This window comes from Miscanthus floridulus, chromosome 10 (genome assembly GCF_019320115.1).
Source record: "Miscanthus floridulus cultivar M001 chromosome 10, ASM1932011v1, whole genome shotgun sequence".
NCBI classification, from domain to species: domain Eukaryota; kingdom Viridiplantae; phylum Streptophyta; class Magnoliopsida; order Poales; family Poaceae; genus Miscanthus; species Miscanthus floridulus.
In genome coordinates, this window is record NC_089589.1 from 8,974,850 (window position 1) to 9,000,637 (window position 25,788).

Below are 25,788 nucleotides of genomic sequence, written 5' to 3' on the forward strand. Positions count from 1 at the left end.
GATGAAACACCTGTAACAGATGTATGAAACACCTGAAACACTTGAAACATATGCTTGCAATATGCATGTATATGTAACATCTAGATCTACTTTTGCAATATCCAGATAAAAACACTTGCAACATACGTATGATACAAATGAAATATTTGGAGCATATACTTGAAACATATGTGTATAGCCATTGCAACATGTGCAACATCTCGATCTACTTTTACAACATCCCGATCTACTTTTGCATCATCGATATAAAACGCCTACAACATACCTCGGAAAACACTTGAAACATATGTTTCCAACATGCTCTTTCAGCGCAAACATCTTCTTCCTGCTTCAGCAAATGGAGGCTCGTCGGCACGTGGAGGTCATTGGTGTGCTCGCCGGCAACGTGGAGCTAGGCGGCGGCGGCGCACAAAGGACGGGTGTGGGGGGCGGCACGGGGCGGCGGTGGCGCTGAGGGGTGGGTGGGTGGGTGGCGCATGCAGGTCGCCGATGTGCAACGGCAACGGCGCACGAGAGGGCAGGGTGGGGGCGGCACGGGCGGCGGTGCGTAGAGGGCGGGTGGCGCGCGATAGCGGTGGCGCACAGGGTGGGCGGACAGCCACATGTGAGGCGAAGATACAAACTTTTTTTTTCAGAAGGTGGCGTCTGGAGGAACGGAGGCCCGCACCGTAGCATTTCCGTATCTTTTACCAATACGAGTTGAACACAATTTAGTATGTTTATTGATTATTTATTATAGCATAATAGGTAATCATAAAATACGGATATATAATGCTATATTAAATAACAAGACATAACAAGAATATTTTTCTGGTTTTCTGGTTCTCATACACGGGACACCACTAGATCGACCAGACTAGTAAATCCAATGTTTCATTTCCTTGTGTACTCCAGTTAAGGTTTCTTTTGTGTTGTACTCCCTCCATCCCAAATTGTAAGTCATTCCAAGAATTTTGGAGAGTCAAAGTTTTTCAAGTTTGACCAAATTTATATAACAAAATAATAATATTTATCATACCAAGTAAGTATCATTAGATTCTTCATTAGTTATATTTTCATATTATACCTATTTGATGTCATCAATTTTTGTGTTTCTCTCTATAATTTTAGTCAAATTTGAAAAAGTTTGACTCTCCAAGATTCTTGGAACGACTTACAATTTGGGATGGAGGGAGTAGCATAGTTTCGCATAATCGATCAAGAAATTAAAGAAATGATAATGACCTGTCACACTCATGATAGTGTGCATCTAGATCTCAGTTCTCTGAGATTCATCAGACACGGCCTCCGGTGGCGGAGGCGATGAACGACAGCAGCGGGTTACCAGCGCCACCAGCACCCTGGTCAACAACCCCATCGAGGAACAGGTCCTCAGGCACACGGAACGTACCGTGCGCGCACACGACCGCCGCGCCCAGCGCTAGCGCGGAGAAGATGAGCGAGCCCACGGACGTGAGGAAGACGACGAACGCGGACGCGGCGACGAGCCCGCCGAGCACCTCGCGGTCGGAGAAGGTGCGGCCGAACGCGGCGACGGGCGGCGCGTCAGCGGGGCGGAGCACGTAGAGGAGGCACCAGGCGGCCAGCAGCGCCAGCAGCGCGGCCAGCGAGAACGGGTGCGCGAGGAGGGACGCGGCCAGGCACAGCGCGGTGACCGCGGCGTAGTTGACGCGGAAGTAGGCGAGGTTCTTGCGGAGACGGGAGGTGGCCTCGGCGAGGGAGTCTGGGCGGGAGAGCGCAGAGCGATCCGCCAGCTCGGACCAGGGCCGCGCGCCGGAGAGCGCGCGACGGGTGGTGTCGACGAGGCGGGAGAGGAACGCCCGGATCGCCGCTGGGTTGGTATCGGTGGCGTCCGCGGAGGAGAGGGCCGTGGGTATGGGCGCGGGGGTGGGGGTGGGGGATGGTGCGGCGGCCGGGACCACCGTGGTGGGGAGGAGCGGAGGCGAGGCCGCGGCCATGGCGTATGTCGAGGTGGCGATCGGCGATCTCTGTGCCTCGCGGGTTTGGCGGATCTGAGGAGGGAGAGGAGATGGGCGCGAATACAAATGGTGGCCTGACCGACCGACACCGTCCGCCGTGGTTGCCAAACACCACGCTGCATGTTTTCTTCTTGTGAAAAATGGCCTAAAAATCAGCCTTTTATTTATTTATTTTTGTCGAGAAATAATTTGTTGTTTTCCTTGTCTCCAGTCCATCAAGAGTTCCTTATTTTACACTCAAAGTTGTGAGTGGCTGACAATTGCTCCATCAAGAGTCCATCAAGAGATTTTTCCTTGGCTCCATCAAAAGTTCATTTTTATCACATTGAAAATTCATACGAGCAATGTCGCATGGGCAGTCAGTCCAGGCTCGAGTTGCCAAGAAAAGCAGCAAAGTCAGTGCTTATGCAGCTAACATTGATGGTTAGGTAAGGTAACGACGCAATGTGCTTGAAATTGTGATGCACAAGAAACAATGCTCGGGCAGCAGAAGTTGTTTCTCTTTCCAGGTTAGGCAGCAACAAAGAGTAGGTCCAGCACCAACAGCAACAAGTCTGCAATGCATCTTCCTTCTCCTTTTTCAATACCAATCAACCACCATGTACTTTGCTTGGATCTAGAAGAAGAAACAGCCGGCACACCAGCAAAGCTCTTCCTACTATACCAGGACAGTAAATCACAACTGAAAAAAGGCTAGTCTGAAAAGCAACACTAGCTTTGGCAGATTTTCGCTAGGTTAACAAACAACAAACCATTTCAAGCTACGGTTAGCATACCCAAAGAACCAACCAAGATAATATAGACGGATCTCAAGGCAATAATTTAAGATAGCACAAGCATGCTAGGAGGCACTCAACACGTCTGCATCCAACTTCCAGTTCCACACAACAGGTATCAATCCCCGGTTCAGCACCAATTGACACACATCTTATGACATTGTCCTTAATAGGCAATAGCTTCTGGGTACCTCCAAATGCCATAGGCACCGAACCCTTGAGAACAACCATCACGTACTGTGGGAGGACAACCATTCCAGTTAGTTCCTCAAGATGATAGTACTAAAGAGAAATGGCTTCATCCAAATATAAGTCAAGAACAAAGAAACAATAAAAGCTAAAGTTCAGTAATTTGAGCCTAGCACCACATGTCAACAACCACGAACCAAATAATGTTAGTATATGAGAATGAGATTAGCATGGTCAGGTTATGAACACAATGTATTCACTATTCAGAGAGGTCATTTTTGTCCTTGATAGTAGCAAAGCAGCTGCCTGACTAACACTAAATGGACTAAACGGCTAACAGAAGATGAAAAGCTGTGACCTCTAGTACGGGCATAAAAAATTGGATACTAAACTACATAGCAAAGTAGCTGCATGAGTAACACTAACACGAAGTGACCGATCGACATGAACTTTCAAATTTCATCTATGTAAAATTGATGGCTGTAGTACTAGGGTAACATAAAGGAAAAGCACACGCAGCCCATGGTCCACATATTTAACAACACTTGAGATTAGTGCTGAAGAATGGTATACACTAGGGGGTTGCTGGTTGATAGAAATCTGGTCCAGAAAAACTGTGAGCACAGACTTTCATCAGTTAGTTTGCTGTAAATACATTTGTTAAATTGGAAGACGAATGGTTTGGCATTTCTTGTACTGAGTGACCACAATGGTCAGTATATCAGTCCCACATAGACACTGGGTGTGCAATCTGATACTTCGAGTTATCTAGTTATTTCCTCAATGCTGAAACTACTAAAATGAAAAAAATACAGTTTAATTATATATGAACTCAATTTAAGAATGTCCACGATATGCAGGAGATTCCAGTCCCAGGGATTCTAGGCTGTGTCATGTGAATGTTAACGAAGTGTTCGAGTGAGAATCAACATCGGGGTGTTAATGCACCTAGAGGATATTCCCCCAAAATAAAAGCCAGGAGGAAAAAAAATCCCTGTTGCAGACTTGCAGTATTCACCAAAGAGAAACATTGGGAGATTTACTGATTCACACAAATTCTCTTTAAACTAACATCAATAAACACAATTGATTGATTGATTGACAGCGTACAGAAAGGTGTCATGCAGCTATGCACATCCTGCTCAAAACCCTAACAGATTGCCAAGTGCCAGAACCCTTGAGAACAACCATCACTACTGTGGCAGGACAACCATTCCAGTTAGTTACTCATGATGATAGTACTCAAGAGAAATGGCTTCATCCAAATAAGTCAAGAACAGAGAAACAATAAAAGCTAAAGTTCAGTAATTTGAGCCTAGCACCACATATTACCCAACCAGGAATCCAAATGGTATTAGTATGAGAATGAGATTAGCGTGGTCAGGTTATGAATACAATGTATTCAGAGAGGTCATTTTTGTCCCTGAAAGTAGCAAAGCAGCTGCCTGACTAATACTAAGTGGACTACACGGTTAACATAAGATGCAAAGCTGTGACCTCTAGTACAGGGCATAAAAGTTTGGGTACTGAACTACATGGCAAAGCACCTGCCTGAGTAACAGTGTAACACTAACACGAAGTCACTGATAAACATGAACGTTCATATTTGATCTATGTAAATCTGATGGCCGTAGTACTAGGGTAACATAAAGGAAGAGCACATGCAGCTCATGGTCTTTATATTTAACAAGACTTGAGATTAGTGCTGAAGAATGGTATACTAGGGGTTGCTGGTTGATAGAAATCTGGTCCAGAAAAACTGTGGGCATAGAATTTCATCAGTTAGTTTGCTGTAAATACATCTGTTAAATTGGTAGATGAATGATTTGGGATTTCATGTACCAAGTGATCACAATGGTCAGTATATCAGTCCCACATAGACACTGGGTGTGCAGTCTGATACTTTTGAGTTATTGTCTTCCTCAATGTTGAAACTATTAAAATAAAAAAATACAGTATAATAATTATATATGAACTCAATTAAAGAATGTCCACGATATGCAGGAGATTGCAGTCCCATCCTAGGGAATATTAACAAAGTGTTAAAGTGAGTTCAGTGAGAATCGACATCGGGGGCGTCCATAGTGCGCCTGGAGGACATTCCCCCCAAATAAAAGCCTATAGGTCAAAAATCCCCATTTCAGTATTTACCAAAGAGGCAAAGAGTAGAAATATTGGAAGATTTACTGATTCACACGAATTTTCTTTATACTAACATCAACAAACACGATCAATTGATTGATAACGTACAGAAAGGTGTCATGCAGCGATGCACATCTTGCTCTAAACCCTAACAGGTTGCCAAGTGTCAAGTGCCAATTAAAAAAAGAAGCATAATCTCCACCAACCAAATAGACCCACAATCTACAAGAGCCTACACAAGCAACAAGATAGCAGAGAACATGAGGGGAACCAGAGGGGAAGGGGAAGGGGAAGGGGAAGGCGGAGGCTTACGGCCTCTGGCTTGCCGATGATGTTGGCAACGGACTTGGAGGCTTCGGCGAGGATGGCGGAGGTGTCCACCCCCTCCAGGTTCACGTTGGTCGACACGTTCAGGCACGGCATCCTCGCTCGCTTCCTCTTCCTCTTCCTCTTCCTCCTCTCCGCAACTGCCTCCGGCTGGCCGCCTTCTCCTCCTCTGCTCTGCTCCGCTCACTGCTCTGTGCTGCTGCTCCTCTCCCTCTCTATCCTGCTACTGCTACACACAAAAGGAATCTCATCTGCTCTGCCTGAGCTAATAATAGGCTGTTTGGGCCTGTTAGTTTCCCCTTCGCTATGGGCTCTAGCCCATTGTCTGTCTAGCCTCCTCTCGTGGCCCAGACAGAGCCCGTGGTGCAGGAAGCCATCACCATCACATACTTTTGTCTGCAGCTGGGGGGTCATCCAAATCTTAGCAAATTTGCAATGTCCGATGATGATGCATATTGGAACAACCAACTCAGATTATTCTATTTCAGATAATCACTGAGTTACATATATTGCCAAAAAATGATTACCAGATTTACTGATCCCAGGATGTCGGATAAAGCTTCATTTACGGGGAGGATTTCCACAACGAAATTTACAGGAAGGGATTTTCTATTTGAATACATATTTCTTTCCTTTTTTTTTTGGTTATAACTAAACACAGCTTTCTTGTACAGTATATGGTATGCAACACACAGTTGAAAGCTGTGAGCTCCTAGTAGTCTCCTAAATACAACAGCCACAAGACAGCCCAGCTAGCAGACACCAAATACAAATGTACAACTTCCACAGAGGGGGCTATATATGACCTGCAGCTGAATGCATATTTCTTGCTACCGTTACCCTTTACATGCTGGCTGTGGGAGATCAGTTGAAACAATCAAATCTACATGATCATATCTGTGCTTACTCACTATCTGACCAGATAACCTCCCAAGGTCCACATTTGCTCCCTAACCTGAAAACAAGAATAAACTGATTGTAAATTTAAGACTTCCATGCTGCTTCTATTCAAGACACTCCAGTACATGAATATTCCCTTTTCCTCAAGTTTGAAACTTGGCTCCTTAAAAATATGAAAAAAAAAATCAGAGAAGAACAAAGGATCATCTATTGCTACCTCCAGAACCCAGCAACTGCACGCAATCTCATAAATAGAGTAAGAACGGCCCATATGCCACCGAGACCAAACTTAGGAGCAGCTACTAGTAGGAATATTGATGAGACAGCTCCCGCAAAAAACTGAAACAACAAAGATTCGACACGATTAGGATGGCAAAGTTGTGTTGAAGAGATAACTGATGACATGATAACGTGTGATAATATCGGAGACATAATAATGCGACAGAGTAGGATTATGGGCCCTGTTCGCTTGAACTTATCAGCCGTACCGTTTCAGCGAAATAACAGTATTTTTCTCTCACAACAAATCAGCATCAGCCGTTTTTCCAGCCAGCCGAACAGGGCCATGAATCGCAACCGTGGAATATGCAGCATAGGCAAAGTCAGAAACACCATAGTAGAGCCCATCAGCCACAAATGCAATAGCATTCACCGGCTGACAAATAGTGACAAACTGCAAAAATCCAACAACTGTGAACCTAAACTGCTGTACATTTCTTCACAAATTAAGTGTAAACTTCTCATTTCTCATGCATGTTCTTACCCAGACTCTAGAACGCGCAACGTCTAAAACTGCTGGATCATCTGTAAACAGCAAAGACAAAGATCCAAACCCAACAAACAAGAAAGCAGCAAGGGCAAAACCAGTCACACCTCCAACCTACAAGGAAAAAAAGGAACAGTGTCAGCTCCTTAAGGAGAAGGATAAAGGCATTTCCAAACTATTTCCAAGAAATGACTTCTAAACCTGCAGGACTTTGTATAAAACTGCGCGGGCTTGCTTGTAGTTCCCTTTTGCATATTCTCTAGCAAGTAGAAACTGTGCAAATTAGGGATACTTCACAAGTAAGTACACAGGTAACGAGCTCGATGAAAGTTCCATTCCAGTAATTTTGCAGACCTGGCCAGCAAGGGCTAGAGCATCATTGAGTAGAGAAATTGTTAACCACACTTGCAAGCAGTGGTGGAGCGTGAACCAGAGTGCGAATCGTGATGAGAAACTCGCCATAGGGGCAACAGGCAAGCTCTCGGTGGTGCCAGCTAGTATCGTAGTAGTGCCAATGGCTGAGTTCTCACGTTAAAATAGGACTACCTAGCAAAGCTTACTCAATTTAGGAATTAACAAAGGGAATTGCTATTAAACAGGCGCCTGATTTCTTCCAAAAGTTCAGGCGACGTGTGATGGCCAACAGTAACAGGCTTTCTTCTTCCTTTCGTCAGCTTAGCAGCAAAGTAGTAGATCGTGTCCTCAACTCGTCGCCTGAGAGCTCAGGCAACTGAACTCTAGGAGATGTGATTAATAAAAGATGAAAGTAGGGCATCTCAATGTACTCCAGCCGTGGTGCATTGTACTACGTACTAGGACTACTTTCATGTCGATGGGAAAGTAAAATCATAAATGTGAATGGACAAAAACACTAGCTGCCGTCTTCTGCAGTTTGAGCTACTAGGTGCCTAGCACTCCTCTGACTGCGAGCATTGCAACTGGCTAGAGACCAGCAGCTGGCAAACATGGTGTTCAGAAACTTTTCAGACCAAGGGGGGGCCGACGCCCCGTATAGCCTCCACGAGGCTCCGCCAGTGCTTGCAAGCATATCTCATAGCCCGCCATTGGAACAGGCCCTTCCCTTGCAGCCAGGGATGTAGATAGTGTCAGTGTCAAGAATACTGCAATTGTCCTGCCATTTAGTAGACCACCTGAAAATTGTTCAAATTTCAAGTGGCTATCATAAAGGTCAATTACACTAAGATGTTTTTTTGACCCGAAAATATATTACACTAAGATGTATAAGTTAGGGTGCTTAATGCGATAACTATCAAAACAAGTTGAATTCATGAAAAGTTGTCTGTCTGTTTTGAATCAATACTTTCTTATGATCAGGCAAAAACCATCAGATGAAAAAATCCTTGGATGAGCATGAGGGATATTGACCAACCAGATTTCAGGTAGCGGATGACTCCTCCATCCTCAATTATATTCCATGAGAACAGATCTACTTCATTATTCAGCTTCCAAAGGAGGATGAATGCTGTCAAGTACCTGAATACATGTAGACAAAAAATACAAATACTTTAGACAATTATAAGTTAGATAATGATAATAGAGGCAAAGATACTCCAAATAAGAAAATCTCATTTTATTTATAAGAACATCATGATGGCATCAACATACTCCGAGGTCACAGTGGCCAGTGCAGCACCGCTTACTCCTAGACCAAGTGGAAAAATAAGTAATGCATCAAGTACTGCATTTAATAGGTTGCCAGCACCTGTAAGCATCATACCATCAGTTCCTTGCTTGATCATTTTTAATCAATTACATAGAGTAGCTAGAATAAGAAATAAAAAATAGTTACAACAAAAGAATATGCATTTAAATAGCAAGGTTGAACCAATTCCAGATGGACAAAAAACTAGTGTTATGTGGGAATATCACTTATTGCCATTATGAGAGGGTGGGTGGCAAATGATTTGCCGCTTTGTGAGAGTAGTGAATGTGAGAGGGATTAAGCACGACCCCCCTCATAATGGCAAAGTTAAATGACTCTGTTATGTGTTACATTATTTTATCAAAATGAACTGGCAAAGACTTACCCACAGCATACAATGGTGTCTTCGTGTCCAGGAATCCACGAAATGCACCCTGAGCTGCAAGTGCCACTATGATTGGTGGAGCACCAAGTGCCCTCAGTGTAAGAAACTGTTCTGCTGGTGCTCGCATTGGTGAATCCTGTGTTGACCGTAAAGCGAAAAACTTATGGACAGCCGATGGAGTTTACTCCACACGTTCGGCATACTTGATTCAATTCAGAGGATCCCATCGAAAATTCAAGCACGAACTCATCTGGAAGGCGCAAGCAGAAAACAAATGCAAACTGCACGCTTGGATCCTAATGCACAACAAGGTCCTAACGGTGGACAACTTGCAAAAGAGGGGATGGCCTCATCAAGAACATTGTGTTTTGTGTAATGGACCTTTGGAGATAGGGCTTCATCTCTCTTTGTTTTGCCCCTTTGCACAGGCCATTTGGGGCCACGTGTTATCTTGGGAAAATCTCATGGTGTAGCTGCCGCAGCAGGACCCCGCCTACATTGCCGAACGGTGGGAAGATGCAGCAAGCAAGATCTCAAAACAGGAATGCAGGCGTTTCAATGGAATACTAATATATATTGTGTGGAACTTGTGGAAGGAAAAGAATAGGAGGATTTTATAGAACAAGTTCAAGACGGCACAACAGGTTGCCTCCATGACCAAAGAGGACATTGTGCAAAGGCGCAGGGCTTTTTCCTTTGCGGGGTGAAAAAACTGACCGTGGTAGGGGTGTATCTACTTTGGTCCTAGGACTGGTGTGATTGGCCCAATAGGTGCCATGTGTACATAAAACACTCTCTTTTCTATATTTAATTGAGCGGCAGAGCTCCTGCCTTTTCTTTCAAAAAAAAAAGAGTGTCTTGAAAGAAAACTGCAAGAGTATAGGGAATTAGTCACAGAAGGTGTCATTAAGTATAATTTATAACAGTCGCAACATTATGGAACCTTGAAGTCAGAAAATTTTGAGTTGGCAGACCATGGAAACCTGGTTTCATAGACTGAACTCAAGAAGCCCACCCACCACAAAATGGGAAAAGGTAAATAGTCTAGAAGTGCTATATTTTTGCAGCGCCAAATGTGTGACATGATAGGAAAATGTTTGTGGACAAGTTTCCCATTAGATTCATATAATAAGGTGAAAGCACTTTCAGAGATTTCATTAGGAATAGTGACTTAGGCACAATGATTTTTGTAGAGATTTCATTAGGAACTTAGCCACATAGACATTGGATGGTTCAGACCAACAGCCAACCAAACATACATGAAACACCTAAGAATATTAACACCCAGTGCTGATATCAAATTCAAGGGAAGAAATAGATCCTAGAAATCTGAGCATGCGAATAAATTGGTCTTACGTACGATGGGTATACCAATGATGGTTATCAAGGTCCCAGATCCAACAATCAGAGCTACCATTTCGAGCTAGAGCCAAGGAAGTTGACACCGCCGGAAGAACCTTCTTTTGTCGCCTTGCCTTCTCTATTGGCGTCAACAATTCATCTCCTAGGTGAGACTAAACAGTAATCAGTGTAATGCGAACAACAGAGCTTTCACAAAACAAATGGAAATCTTCATTTGCTTACTTTCCCCTGCGGTGTTAGAATTGCCATCCACTGCCTGCTGCTCGGCAACAAAGGATGTGGTGACATTAAGTAGCGGCACATTAAACAGATTGGATACCAAATTGAATATGGAAGTCGATGCACCAACAGCCGCAAGCTGAGCCGAACCTGACAAGTGACAAGAGACTCTAAATCATCAAATGGATGAAAAGGTTGACCTTGACCCCCTCAAGGCATTTTTTTTAACTGAAAGCGGCCTCTTGCCAGTTTTGGTATGGCACGATTCTATGTTTGAAACGAAGAAATGCACTGGATTACAAAGCATCTCAGCATGGATGAGATGGATTACCGATATTTCCGACGAAGGCGGTGTCGACGAGCGCCGTGATGGGGTCCGCGGAAAGCGCGAGCACGGCGGGCGCGGCGATGGCGAGGATGTCAGCCGCAACCCCGTCAAGCCTGAGCCACCAAGGCGCCCCGCGCCCAGCGACGGCCTCCTTCTCTTCGCCACCCTTAATCTCAGTCTCTGTCCCCTCATCGGGTGTCACCTCGTCGACGACGTCTGTGATGACCGGCTTCCCACCACCGCGACTGCATCGTGGGAGACTCCTCCACCGAGGCGGAGTAGAGCGGCGGTGGTGGCAGCGGCAGGAGGTTAAGGAGATACGGTTGGGCCCCGTGGACGGGGCTCGGGCGTGCGCGGCGGCTGCAGGCCTCGCCGGCGTGGCGGCGTCGGTGTCGGCGTCGGCGAGGTCGCCGCCTTGGGCGCGCGAGCGAGTGGTCACAAACTCACAATGGTCGGAGTGTGATTGGTTGGATTGAATTCGATGCGGGCCTGCCTTTTGGGCTCGGTGGACAGTGGGCCCTGGGAGATCTATGGGCTTTTGGCCTCTCCAGCCAAGTGGGCCCTTTCCTAATCCGCCACTGGGCCAATTTCACAAGTTATAGGGTTAAGGGGTGTTTGGTTGCCCCTCCTAAATTTTTGAATGTTTGAACACATGCATAGAGTATTAAATATAGACTAATTACGAAACTAATTGCATAGTTTGCGACTAATTTACGAGATGAATCTTTTAAGCCTAATTAGTCCATGATTTGACAATGTTTGCTACAGTAAACATGTGCTAATGATGGATTAGTTATGCTTAAAAAATTCGTCTCGTGGAGTACTGACGGATTATGTAATTTATTTTTTTATTAGTATCCGAACACCTCATGCAACATCCTCCCAACACACCTCCTAAATTTTAGTAACTGGATCCAAACACCCCCTTAGTCCTCTCAAAAAAGAAAAAAATATCAATCAAAATTCAACTGAGGCTATCATGTTCAGACTTCAAATTCCACTAAAAAAATGTTCAGACTTCAAATCTCGAAAGATACCCTGTTTTTCGCTCTCATAAAAGAAAACATACCCCATTTTTCCAAGTACTCTGCATTACCAATTGAGACGATTGGCAGGTCTCACATTTACTTTATGACTATGTTACAACAAAAACCTTTTGCCTAAAACTTACTTGAAGATAGAGTATAAGCAGAGCACATCCACGAGCCTCAGACCAATTAGTCTCTTCCACATTTACAGCAAAAGTTGGCTTGCCCAATTTTTTTTTTTTAGATAAGGTGCAAGCGGAAGGTCCCGGGTTCGAGTCGCGGTCTCCTCGCATTGCACAAGCGAGGGTAAGGCTTGCCACTAACATCCTTCCCCAGACCCCGCACAGAGCGTGAGCTCTCTACACTGGGTACGCCCTTTTTAATGGAATAAAGTTCCAGCCTCTACCTTCCGTGGAGGCTTGCCCAAATATGACCACTCTTCCTCACCACCACACTATCTGCATTTCACCTAGTCGTAGTTCACAATTTATATGATTTGTAAGATCAGGACCTAGACAGATAATACTCTTCTACTTAATACGCAACTTCTACTGGTTATTTACATGTATTTGCCGTTAGCGGTCAACAATCTCTGTTACCATCTTCCCGTCGAATCACCTAGACATGGTCATTTCTTGTCACTTATCAGTTCAGTATCAGACCAGATGTGCTTCCATGGTCCACCTTTGCTCCCTAACCTGCACACAACAGCAAAATACTACGAGTCACCAAGGTTTACGCTATCCATATTTCAAGAAAAGGGGTAGCTGGAACCTCAGGTAGTACCTCCAAAATCCAGCAGCTGCCCTCAAGCTCATAAAAAGAACTAGACCAGACCAAACACCACCAAGACCAAGCTTAGGAGCAGCGGCAAGAAGGAATGCGGATGAAACAGCCCCAACAAAGAACTGAGCAACACAGATGCCAAAAATTGTAAGCACGCCATAATCCCGCTACGTTTAGTTATGACAACCTAATGGGGGATACAATAGAAAACGACATCCATACCATAGAGTATGCAGCATAGGCAAAGTCAGACACGCCATAGTACAGCCCGTCGATCACGAACGCAATAGCATTTATCGGCTGAGAAACAGTGACAAACTGCAAGAGTTCATATTGTCAAAATGAGCATAAACAATATCATGCTTTACTTCTGTAAGACAGGTGCTTTATTCCAATTATTCTTCATTACCCAGACTCCAGATTTGGCAATGTCTAAAACTGCCGGATCATTTGTGAACAGCACAGAGAAAGATCCAAACCCAAAGAACAGAGCCACAGCCAGTGCAATTCCAGTTACACCTCCAATCTACATTTATAACAAAACGTATCAGCAAGCAGCTCGTGACTGGAGACCAGCAGCATTTCTGAACTTCAAAGTGCATTATTAACCTGCAAAACTCTGTATAAAACCAAACGAGCCTGCTTGTAATTCCCTTTTGCATATTCACTCGCAAGTAGAGCCTGCACTGAACTATGGACACTTTTAAACAGAACACATACAGATTTGTAATGTAAGACCCTAAACGAGAAATGTCACGTAACGTAAAATGTACAGACCTGCCCAGCAAGAGCTAGCGCATCATTGAGCAGAGAAATTGTCAGCCACACTTGCAAGCACAACTGATGGCCGGCCATTGGAACAGGCCCTTCTCTTGCAGCCAGCGATGTCGACAGTGTCATGGTCAGGAGTACTGCAATAGTCCTGCCAATCAGAAGTCCACCTACAGAATAGTTTCCAGTTAAAGTGGCTATCATGGCCTCATGGAGCTCTGCTATGAACTAGTAACCTATAATTTGGAGCATGTTAAAGATTAATAAAGTTGCAACAAAAAGGTTTAACAACAAAAGAAGCCTATTCTGTATCAATACTTGTTAGTAAATATTTGGAGCATCCACCAACCTGATTTTAGATAACGTATGATTCCACCACCAATTACATTTCGGGAAAAGATTACTACTTTACTATTCAGCTTCCAGAGGAGGATGCAAGCAATCACATACCTGACAACAGGCAGATAGTTGTACCAAGGATTTAGTTCTCATGGGTACAATTATGGAGATGAAAAAGGAGGAATTAAGACAATCCAACAAAGGAAACACATGAAATTCTTAAAATGAATTCAACATACTCTGATGTCACTGTTGCCAAGGCAGCACCTCTAACTCCTAAACCAAGTGGAAAAACAAGTATTGCGTCAAGTATGACGTTTACCAGGTTGCCAACACCTGCATCCAGAGTGCTTAAATATTTACTTTTGTCGTTTGCAGGAACATAAAGCATCATAACTAAGACAATCATACAGCAAACTTCTCAGAACTTTTTCGTGAACGTGCCCTCATGGCATGTGTTTCACTAAGAGGAAGCAGAAGCAGTCACAGTACAACAAACTCTGGTAAGCCAACAAACTTCTCAGAACTTGCATTTGTTGTAGCTATCACTTCCTAAATCTTATTGTCGCTCATTAATGGGGAACTTTAAATCGAAAATTGATAACATTGACAGGTCCATTATTGTTAAATTTCTAGATGACCACTGAACTAGGTGTACAGACCACTGCAGTGGCAACATGCACAAGACATTTCATCCTGGAACTTGCTTATAAGAAATACATAAATTGCAACACTTCACATGGTCCAGTTTGTTCATTTCAGCAGCTAAAAGAGTTTCTATAATCTTACCCACAGCATATAAAGGTGTCTTCGTATCCATGAGCCCACGAAATGCACCCTGCGCAGCAAGTGCTATCACGATCGGTGGAGCACCATATGCCCTAAATGTAAGAAATTGCTCAGCTGGTATTCGCATTGGGGAATCCTGCATAGATAATATGCAACACATTAGGTTTGACAGTTTGAGTACATGTACTGTAAGAAATACAGATAATAAACAAACTTGGGCTCAAATGTCAAAACTAAAATTGAGTGTTAGTATTACAGTTAGTCAACGTCCCCAATTCAACAAGTAATACCATGTATTATATGACAGGTACATGATACTTTTATTTAAAGAAACATAGCTATAGTATGACAATATTTGGGTAGTGTAACTGATGCGATATCATATAACTTCACACATTTCCTCATGAGAAGATAAAAACATCCTGGCTAAGCGGATAACTAACTGGGTGCCAAGTCATTGATACTAAAGTTTCTGAGAACGGAAAGAAATGAAACTATTGTTACTTACAATAGGTACGCCAATCATGTCCATTAGTGTTCCTGATCCAAAAATCAGTGCCACAGTTTCCATCAGCCCAATACCAGCAGCTAAAGCCAACGATGTTGATACTGCTGGAAGAAACTTCCTTTTCGGGGTCAACTCTTCAGGAGACCTTGGAAAGTCGTATCCTAAGTGAGAACTAAATAATGGATTAGTGTAACACAAATAGTGGGGTCATTTCTAACAAATGTTCGAAATCTTCAGCAGCTTACCTTCTCTTGTCCCAGTATAACCATCATCCGTTGCTTGCTGCTCAGCAACAAAGGATGTGGTCACGTTAAGCAAGGGCACATTAAACAGCTTTGACACCAAATTGAACACTGAAATTGATACACCAACAGCAGCAAGTTCGGCCGAACCTGATGACAGAAAAATTATGGGTATTTTAATTTAAATATCAGTAAATGCTCATTGACTAGGAAAAACAGGAAAGATCAATGAAATGTTTCCATCTGAAGTACAGTATGAGACTTGGTGTCAGCATTCAGCGGTTCACAAACTGACCCCAGAAAGGCAGAAAAGAGGAAAGCTTTGCTTCACCTAAGTGACCGACGAAGGCGGTGTCGACGAGGGCCGCGATGGGGTCGGCGGCGAGCGCGAGCGCGGCGGGCAGAGCGATGCTGAGAATGTCCAGCCCGATCGTATCCAGAGAAAACCAGCCCTTCGCCCCGCGCCCCTCGTCCCCTTCCCCGTTCTTGGCCTCCCGCGAAGAAGCTGCTTCCTCCTCAACCACGGCTTGCTTCCCGCTACATCGACGGGGCCAACGGCGGCGGCGGCGCTGTGCGAGGCAGGCGCGAAAGGAGGCGCGGCTGAGCCGTGATGACGGGGTCAGGGTGAGAGCGCAGGCGACCGCCCTCACCGTCACCGGCGGCGAGGTCACCATGCGCGCGAGCGAGAGGAAGAATATCTCGCTTCTATTCAACCAAATGGTTCAGAGTGAAGACAGACAGGACATATGGCCACAAATGCAAGAATTTCACATAATACAAAAAAGGAGAAATTTTTGTAGAAAACACTATATATATGTATAATTCATATATATATTTCAACTAGGATTTAAATCGGTGGATTAAGAAAAACGACTCTCTTTTTTTCTTCCCTGCAAAGCGCAAACTGCAATCGTGCAGAATTACCAAAGGTGGTTTGCTGTCCACCAATTGGTATCTGAAACTGAAAGCATCATATCCATTTGGGCAAGTGGTCTTGGCGATGCTGATACTGACTGCTTAAAATGTAGATACGTTAGCAAGCTGACAATTTTGGAATATATATTTTGTGTGAACCATGGCCGTGCAATTGGATTCTAATGGCCCCATGAGAAGAAGGTTTTCAGATGAATCAAATCAAATGTTATGTGTGGTTCTTGGAGCCAGTCTGCCCCAACAGATCTTTCGAGGTTGCTACTCGCCTTCAACGATCATTTCAAATATTTGGAGAGGAACTTATCAGTCGGTTTATCATAATATCTTTCTCTCATAACAAAACAGCTTTAGCTGGCTTATCAGATGACTTTAATACCAGCCGAACATACCCGGTTCGCTTCGCTGAAAAAAGCATGTTCTGACTGATTTGTTGTGAGAGAAAAATACTATTCCGACTGAAAAAACAAACTAAAAAAGACGGATTATAAGATACGAACAGGGCCATTTAGTCACAGTGCCTCTTGCTATCTTACTTTCAAGTTCCACTCCAATAAAGAAGCGTATACTCCCTCTAGTCATCACTACACTAGTTTAACGATTAATTAATAAAATAATAGTATAAACATACTAAGAATTGATCGCTAAAAACGTATTAAGGATTTTAACTATACCATTTTCAACACATTAAAAATTGTAATATTCAAAAAATATGGACAAAATCTATCGTGCCAATTCTTTATGAGAAGTCCATTCAAAAAATTCAAAGAGTACGGAAATGTTCTCCTCACTGTCTGTCCAGACGCGCCCTTCCGCGGCCCGCGGAGCCCAATATGCCTATTCCCCTCCACTAAAAATAAACCGAATATTGATTCCCCATTCCTTCTCGCCTGTCGCGGCCTTCTTCATCGTGCGCATGCGACTGCCGCGGCCGACTCCACTGTGTCGCTCACCCGCCGCTCACCTTCTCGAGCGCAGGGGACGCTCGCCGCAGGTAGCGCAGCCGCCCGCCGCTATTGCCTCCATCGCGGGGACCGCACCCTCCCACGCTGTCGTCGGGAGCCGCGCAGCCGCCCGCTAGCATCCCCCTCCCCCCGCCACTCCGCGTCGACGAGCCTCCATTCGTCCGAGCATTAAATAGATGGATGTTGCGCTTGAAAGCGCATGTTGTAAGCGTATGTTTTAAGTGTTTCAGATATTTTAGAGGTATGTTGTAAGTGTTTTATATGAATGTTGCAAAAGTAGATCGGGATGTTACATATGTTGCAATGGTTGTACACGTATGCTGCAAGTTTATGTTCTAAATGTTTCATCTGTTTTTCATATGCTTGTTGCAAGTGTGTTTATCTGGATGTTGCATATCTTTCACACATATATTGTAAGTGTTTTATCTGGATGTTGCATATGTTTTGCAATGACTTTTCAAATGTTTTTAGGTGCTTTGCAAGTGTTTCAGATGTATGCTGCATGTGTTTCAGCTGTTTTTCAGATGTATATTGCAAGTGTGTTTATCTGGATGTTGCATATGTTTCATATATATGTTGCAGGTGTTTTATCTAGATGTTGCATATGTTGTAGCGCATATACATATATATGTTGCAAACATATGTTTCAAATATTTAATCTGTTTAACGTATGTTATAGCAAGTACTTCATGTTGCAAGTGTTTTCATTAACCTGGGAAGCGAGCCCAAGTAGAGGCGGTCTCTGTGAGCGCGGGAGGCGAAGCGGGCGCGGGGCAGTCTCCACGTGCATACACAGCAGCAGGCGGGCAGGCGCGCGTAGGTGTAGCAGCAACAGACGGGCAGCATGTGTAGCAACAAGCCAACAACAGACGGGCATACGTAGCAGCAGACGGGCTCGCAGCGGGGCAGGCGCCACGGTAGGCGGGCAGGCTCGGGTGTCCGAACGGGGCTATCGTCCCGACGTCCGGATAACACTGCAAAACAAAACATGTCGATATATGTACACATACATGTTGTGGTGGGCTTTCCTAGTGGGCCAATGTGGAATTACTTCAACGAGCCCACCACAGACCACACTGCCGGCGCCGGCGCCGGCGCCACGTGCCACTGCCCCCACTCGTCTTCTCCAGAAACCCGCCGCCGCCGCCGCCGCCGCTTTGGTCTCCGAGTCTCCGTCGTCCCCGTCCCCGACTCCGGCTACCACTAGCTTCCGACCCGTAAGTACCAACGCCCCTTCGCCCCTACCTCACTACAAGCACACTAGTCCTCGATGCGAGATTCATCCATTCCGTCCATGGGATTGGCCTTTGATTCGTGCCGCGTTGTGCGTCGTTCGCAGCTTGCAGTTTTTTAGGAGCAAACTCCACCTGACCGAGGGACGAATTCAGAGGGTGCATGCATATGAGGTTTGCGGGCTGGTACATGAAGATCGCGGCGGTCGGGGCCTCCATTGGCGCGGGCATGGAGCTCTTCATGATCCACACGGGCTTCTGTACGCTTCTCCCTCCCTGCTCTGCTCAGCATCCAACCCCACCTCAGGCCTTGTATATTTGGGACTCCAATCTTTAAGCTTCGTAGTTTTAGGACTCCAAACATTAACTTCGTAAAAATAGGCCTCTAAATGTTGGACTCTTTACATAACATTATGTGTATTTTCTCCCTTTTGTAGTATTCCTCCATGTATTTGATACATCAACTGACATGTTTGCCCTTCTTTTCATTTGCACGTTCCATGTATTTGCCGTCGCTCTCATTCGTTTGCACGTTATTATGTACTGTTGCTGGACATGTAACGTGGCTGTACCGGGCAAGCAGGCAGGCATGCTGGGTGCCACCGCCTGGGCCTTGAACTCCCGTCAGTGAACGACTCCTTCACCTTGGCCTTGAACTCATCGTCGGGGAACCCTTCAACGCACGTCTCCATGTTCGCGATCACTGCGCTAAGCCAGATGCGCAGCTGGTAGCTCTGCTTGGCGATGCCGTCCTTGTCGTCTACGCCCTTGAGCGTGCTATTGAGGTCGTCCTTGGCGTCCGCGAACACCTCCTTGCAGTCGGCGACGGCGGCCTTCACACGCGGGTCGTTGCTCAGGATCAGGTCCGCGCGGTCGAACGCCTGGCTGATTGCGTCGCCGATAACCTCCACGGCACTGCGGACGATGTCCTTGGGCGACGACGAGCTGGCGTTCGCGGCCTTGCCAAAGCTCTTCTCGCACGCGTCCGTGTAGTCTGTCTGCGAACACATCGCCTTGATGCTACCAGGCTTTCTATTTTTTCACTGCCGCAAAGGAAGGTCTCTTACATATATGTACCTTTTTTCCCCATAGTTATATGCTACAGATGATAAGGTTGTTGTCTTGGAGTCAGAAAAACGAGCTTGGGAAAGCAGTCCAGAGGCCCAAGCTATGAGGGAAGCCCTGAACCCATGGCGCAAGCATGATGAACAACAGAAGAAATAGTCATGAGTTATGCATCCTGTCAAGTGATTGTATCCTCCATTTGTAAGCCCTTGAACGAGGTAATATGAATGTGAGTCTTTTGCATTTGGTGAATAATTTGTACTACTTCTCGGAAATTGCTGGATGCCTGGATGGATCTTTTTTCGAGGGAACAAACTATACACTTTCAGACTGGATTTCACTTGTTATTGTGTTATTTTAACAGTATAACAGCGAAATTGTAGGTATAGAAAGAGCTGAAAGTTGTATGTCTGTTTGTACAATAATTGAATGCTCTGTGGATCCCTCGATGAAGTGTAGTTCCTTTTCAAATATTGCTCAATGAAGTTTAGTTCCCTTTCAACACCTTAGTAGTCCATCCTGACCATTCTTGCAAAAGTAAAACTTTCTGTGTCATATTGTCCTATTTGAACAACTCATTGATCCCCTGTTTGCTGTATCAGTATTTCCTTAATAAAGATTGAAAGAGAAGTTATTTGACTTCATTTTAGGCAGAAAGCTGAAATGCCAATCAGATCCAATCTCCGAAGTCCTGCATACTTTAAGCCATTAAGTATAACATAAAAACAGTAAACATGGAGCATTTTGCACACAATTCTATTTGACTGGCAACAACAGTCTAAACTGACTCATGCTATCTTGGGCAAACTTGTTAGTATTCATGCTCTGTGGACTGTGAATGGTGTGTTGGTTTTGTACTTTAACATATCAGCTATTAAGCTGTTACTTTCCGATCATCTTGGTTTTGTTCAAGTATTTGCATTCACATCCTCCAGTTGTAACCCCTCAAATGAAGTAATACAAATGTGATTCTTTTTGCATTCCAGTGAATACTCTCTCCTACTTCTCTGAAATTGCTGGATGGTAGCTTCCAGGAATGTTTAAAGGTTCATAGGCATGTATCCACACTGGATTCGCTTTCTACCGTGCTATTTAACAAAATTATAGGTTCAGAAAGGTGACAAAGGTCCATTTCTTTGCCTGAATCGAATGCTCCATGGGCTCCATACTGAATTATATTTCTTTTCTGATTACAGCTCACTGGAGTGGTCCATCTAGGCCATCCTTCCAAAATTTAGAACTTTCATGTCATTTTCTGCTATTTAGAGAACTCGCTGCCCTCCTTATTTAATGTAAACGTTATTGCCCTGACAAAGATTGAAAGATAAGTATTTGGTCTGAACTCTACCATGTGATACGTCGTTAAGTAGCACTAGCTCCAAGTCAGAATATTCTTGTCAATCAAACTTTTTTAACTTTGATCATAAATGTATAAGAATTATTAGGTTGATTATTTAAGGTATAGATGTTACTAGATTTACCGTGAGAAGTACTTAAAAAAATATTTCTTTCCTTTGAAATGCCATGTTTTCATTGGTCGAAATTTCAACGTACATAACAACAGTAAATACAGAGGATTTTGCACATGTCTCAGTCAACCAGTAATAAACATTCCAAACTGACTTCATCCAACCTTGGGCCTACTTGTTAGTATTAATCCCAGTAAAGGCAATACTGGTTGTACTTTACATACCAGATGATAAGCTGATAATTTTCTATCCTCTTGATGCCTCTTGTCATGGTATTCATTTCGTGTATTGTATCTAGCCCATTTCACCTAGAACTAAGTCAATTTTTTGTACAAGCTAACTGTGGTTTCAAATCAGTAAGGAACTGATAAAGGAGTTTCTCTGTTAACTGGAAACTTGGTGAAAGTGCTTACAACTTGACCGGCTAGCAGCAGCAGCATAAGCTGGTTTTGTTCGTATGAATAGAACTATGCTTGATGCTAACCCCAGAAATGTGATGCAAGCCCACAGGAAGAAGGTGGTTGAGTAGCACTTCATTCCCATGCACACAATCATGGTGTCAACAATGCCAGTGCTGTTATCCATTACTGTCATCTTTTGGCCATTTCCATCGTATACCATGGCAGCAATCTGGCCATAGAGGAGTGAGCCCAGCGGGATATTGGTGATTAGGATGTTGTGATTCACCCCAACGCTATTTGGTCCAAAGAGCTCGGAGGTCACTGACACTGCTGCAGCAAAGATGAACCCTGAGCTTAGGCCAACTAGTGCTGTTCCTGCTACCAGGGTGCTTGCATCTTGTTGGTTCCACATAAGGAAAAAGGCCATTGGCATGGGGACCAATGCAGCAGCAAGCCACCCTGTGCGAGCAAGTGACACCTTCCTGTATACAAATTTTAGTTAGGAAGCATGTGATATGATGAGATATATGTTTGTGTATAAAACAAAACAGATACCTGTGATGGATGTCAGGTAGTGCAGAAAGAAGACGACCGAAGAAGGAGCAGGATGAGTAGACAGCAAGTAGCATGGTGAGCTGTGACTGCTGTTGCAATGACTGCGCAATCTGCCCCAAGTTGTTGCTGTATACCAGGCCAACAGTGGCTCCACAGAAGTAGGCTGTGTAGTAGAGCCAGAAGTCCACACACCGAATGAGCTTCTTTGCACTATGTTCTTCACCGAGGGCCGCCAGGTGGCCCTTGCCCACTATTGTTCCACAACAATTGCCCTGCGTCTGGTGCTCCATTGGTTTTTGCACCATCGCATTGGACTCCATCTGATAATTGTTACTGATTAGGAGTGGCTTATGTGGATCATCATGGTTTAGTGGCGATGCAGGGTCAGGGCCATCTGTATCCACATATGAGCAATCGGAGCAGGCAGGGATGATGAGAGGGAGGGCGAGGAGGACCATGGCACCTGTGAGGATGACCCATGCAGTAGAGCCGGTTGCGGTGAAAGATCCAAAGACCACCAGATATATGCCGGTGATGAATGCGAGGATGTAGAGACCGAGGAAGACACGCCTGTCATGCCTGGGCGTACTTTGGAGGTGGCTGTCATTTGTGTGGCAGAGGAGGATTGCTGGGAGTGCAAGAATAGAGACACCAAAAGGCAAAAGGGAGGATTGCATTGAGGAGGAGGTATACAGCTGGGGAGGAAGGGGATAGGGCATTCGCAAAGAGAGTGTAGAAGGCAGCACTGAGCCCGTTGAAGCTTATTGATAGGGAGAGGGCCAGGGAGCGGTTGTCTGCAGAGAAGCTGCGTATGCAGAGAACAAAGCATACTGTGTTGAACCAGCAGATGCTGCACCCTGCTATCAAGCAGACCAAGAACACCTGCAAGGGCCAACATATGAATCAGAATTTGATGATATAATTAAGTTCAATATAAATTGCATTTGCATATTATGGCTTTAATTGATAATTTAACCTCTGTCGTCTCTACATCTTGGCTTGAATACATTCGAGTGAACTGTTTGCAATCAGTTTGTCAAGAAAACCGGTGTGCTAAACTGCTAATATAGACTATGTACTGAAAACTGCAGGGTTGATTTCTATGCTGGGAGGCCTATCTATAGGGCCTGGAATGCATTTTACTACTGGAAGAATGTACACATTTTTTTTCCTTTGAAGATGTAGAGATAAATGCTTTTAAAATGTGCTTGGAATGGGACATGTAATCTCATTTTCCTCAACAATTCCCAGTAGCCTGATATGTGGTAGGCATTGAGTAGCTGAGAAGGGAAGTGAGGTTATGTATCAAATACTGTGTAGTATTTTGTAACGGTGCTGTGGCAATGTGACCTTAAAACTTTGTGATTCCGTTTATGTGTTGTGACATGCCACATATTTCTCCTGAATGTATTGAAGGAAGGTGTGGAGTAGGTGGATGATGCAGCCGTGACTTGTGAGAATGGGCATGATGGGATTGCGATGTGTGTTTGTTGGTGTGATGGTAGACTTATTTCGCAGTGGCTGAGAACTTATCTACCTTTGTGTACTACTACTAGGCCTTCAAGATTTTTTAGTGTGGATAAAGATAGTGTCCTGCTGGTGCTGTGGGGGAAATGAATTTGAGTGGTTTGCTTGTTAATAGAAGCAAGAACATTTCACGCTTCCCCAGGATTTTGATTCCTTGATTGATGCTAGTTGCTGGAATATGTTTTCACTGTTTGACAGTTGAAAAAAAGGGTTTTCGGATTGGGCACACCTATCAATGAACAAGATATTTACCAGAAAAAAGAAACGTATACAGTTTGGAGTATGTGTTTGTTTTATCAGGTTATTAGACAAAGAAACAGGAGAAGTTAGAACTTTTGTGAGAGCGCGCGTGTTGTGCAGGTGGCTCATCTAGCAGTCAAAAGCAGAGCAGAGGCAGACTGGTAGGAGGAAAGCAGAGTTGAGTTAGTTGCAGATAACATTCAATTCAGACCTCAGACTGAATTTGAAATGTACTGGTTGGTTGGTTGATTTTTTTTTTAATTTTTACGGTTGGTTGTTGACGAAGTAACTTAACTATTGCTGGATACTCCGCTGGTTGATGATGGATGTCTAATCCCCATCTCATGTCATGTCACTTTTGCTCGGCCATTTGTTTGGATTTTGTAAGGAAAATGCATGAGAACGTGATTGAAAAATAAGAATGCCAAACACTTGCATTTTAGAATGAAATTCTAGAAACTAACTATTTATTTATCCAATATTTATCCGAACACTACCATTTGGAGAGATTTTTTCTGTACAAAGACAATAATCACTATGTGAGAGTGAAATATATAAAAAAAACCTCATTATTTTTAAAATTTTATGACTATATATAGTTTATGGCAAGAACATCGATCAGCACCATACGTCGGAAAGCTTTGAAATACGAATCCAGTGATGCTAAACTTGTGTTCTGTAATAAACACGCGCAGTAAAATAACAAGAAGAAGAAGAAAAGGGCAAGGAAAGGGGAAACAAAGAAGAGGGAAGGTGAGAATGGTTTCGTTCGGATAATAAACGTAAGGACCCTGGAGATCCGTTCCGACGGGTGCAGCTGAGCAAATACGATCTTTGTCTTTTCAAGAAAAGGAAAGGAGATGCCACATGGAGCTACCTCCCAGCCACAACAGCCCACAGTGGAGGAGCGTGCTTGCTTGGTGCTGGACTGCTGGTCACCGTCCGTCACCCTCCGATTATATAGAAGCACAGCAAGATAATACGGCGTCCGGGTAGGAGCCGGCCGGCACGGCATGGTCGTCGCGACCGACGACGGAAGGACGAGCGGCACAAGCACTACCCGGGCCGGCGTCCTTTTCTGCTCCGCCGGCCATTGGCCATTATATTGCTGCTCGCTGCCTCCGTCCCTGATTCCCCATCATCAGACTCTACAATCTCCATCGTCGTCTACGTCCATTCCTATCTTCTTTTTTGTTATTTCTTTCTTTCTTTCTTTCTTTCTTTCTTTCTCATAGACTAAACGAAACGATCGAGACGGCCGGTAATTGATCGATGAGGGTGACTGACATATACTCGTATATGCACTGCCTGCCAACCACGGCTCAACCTCAACGATCGAACATCAGCTCGACACGCCGCCAAGCAATGACAATGACGACGACACGCACACACGTACCAGAGGGTAGGGGACGGCGACGGACGCGACCAGGCAGTAATACTGCACGGCGTAGGCGGCGAGCCCCATGGCGGCGGAGACCATGAGCACGGCGTGGAGCGGCATGTGGAGCAGCGCCAGGCCCGACGACCACCCCAGCGCCTTGCCCAGGTCCGACGCCGTTGCCAGGTAGTTGAGCGCCTCCTGGGAGACCCCCAGCGACGACTTGAGCGCCGACGAGTAGGCCGAGAAGTCGAAGTTGGTCCCCGTCAGCGCCTGGATCCACACCGTCGCCACCAGCACCGCCCACCGCCGCCACGCCTCGTCGTCGTTCCTCCGCTGCTGATGCTGCCGATGCCGGCCCCCGCCTTCCACCTCCTCCTCCCCACCTCGGCCGCCCGGTTGCTGCGCCATGCTTGATTGATGATTGGTTCTGGAATGATGGATTGCAAGGCGCGCTCGCTCCCCGGCCGCCGCGCGGACAAGCGCGCGCGGTGCCTGTCCGTCCGTGCCAACCGCTCCCCCTCCCT

The 25,788-nt window shown here is 44.9% G+C and overlaps 2 pseudogenes; both read right to left on the bottom strand.

Moving 5' to 3' along the window:
• Positions 1–108: 108 nt before the first annotated feature.
• LOC136487958 (uncharacterized) lies at positions 109–12,312 on the bottom strand (annotated as a pseudogene).
• Positions 12,313–12,444: 132 nt separating this feature from the next.
• LOC136487959 (uncharacterized) lies at positions 12,445–25,788 on the bottom strand (annotated as a pseudogene).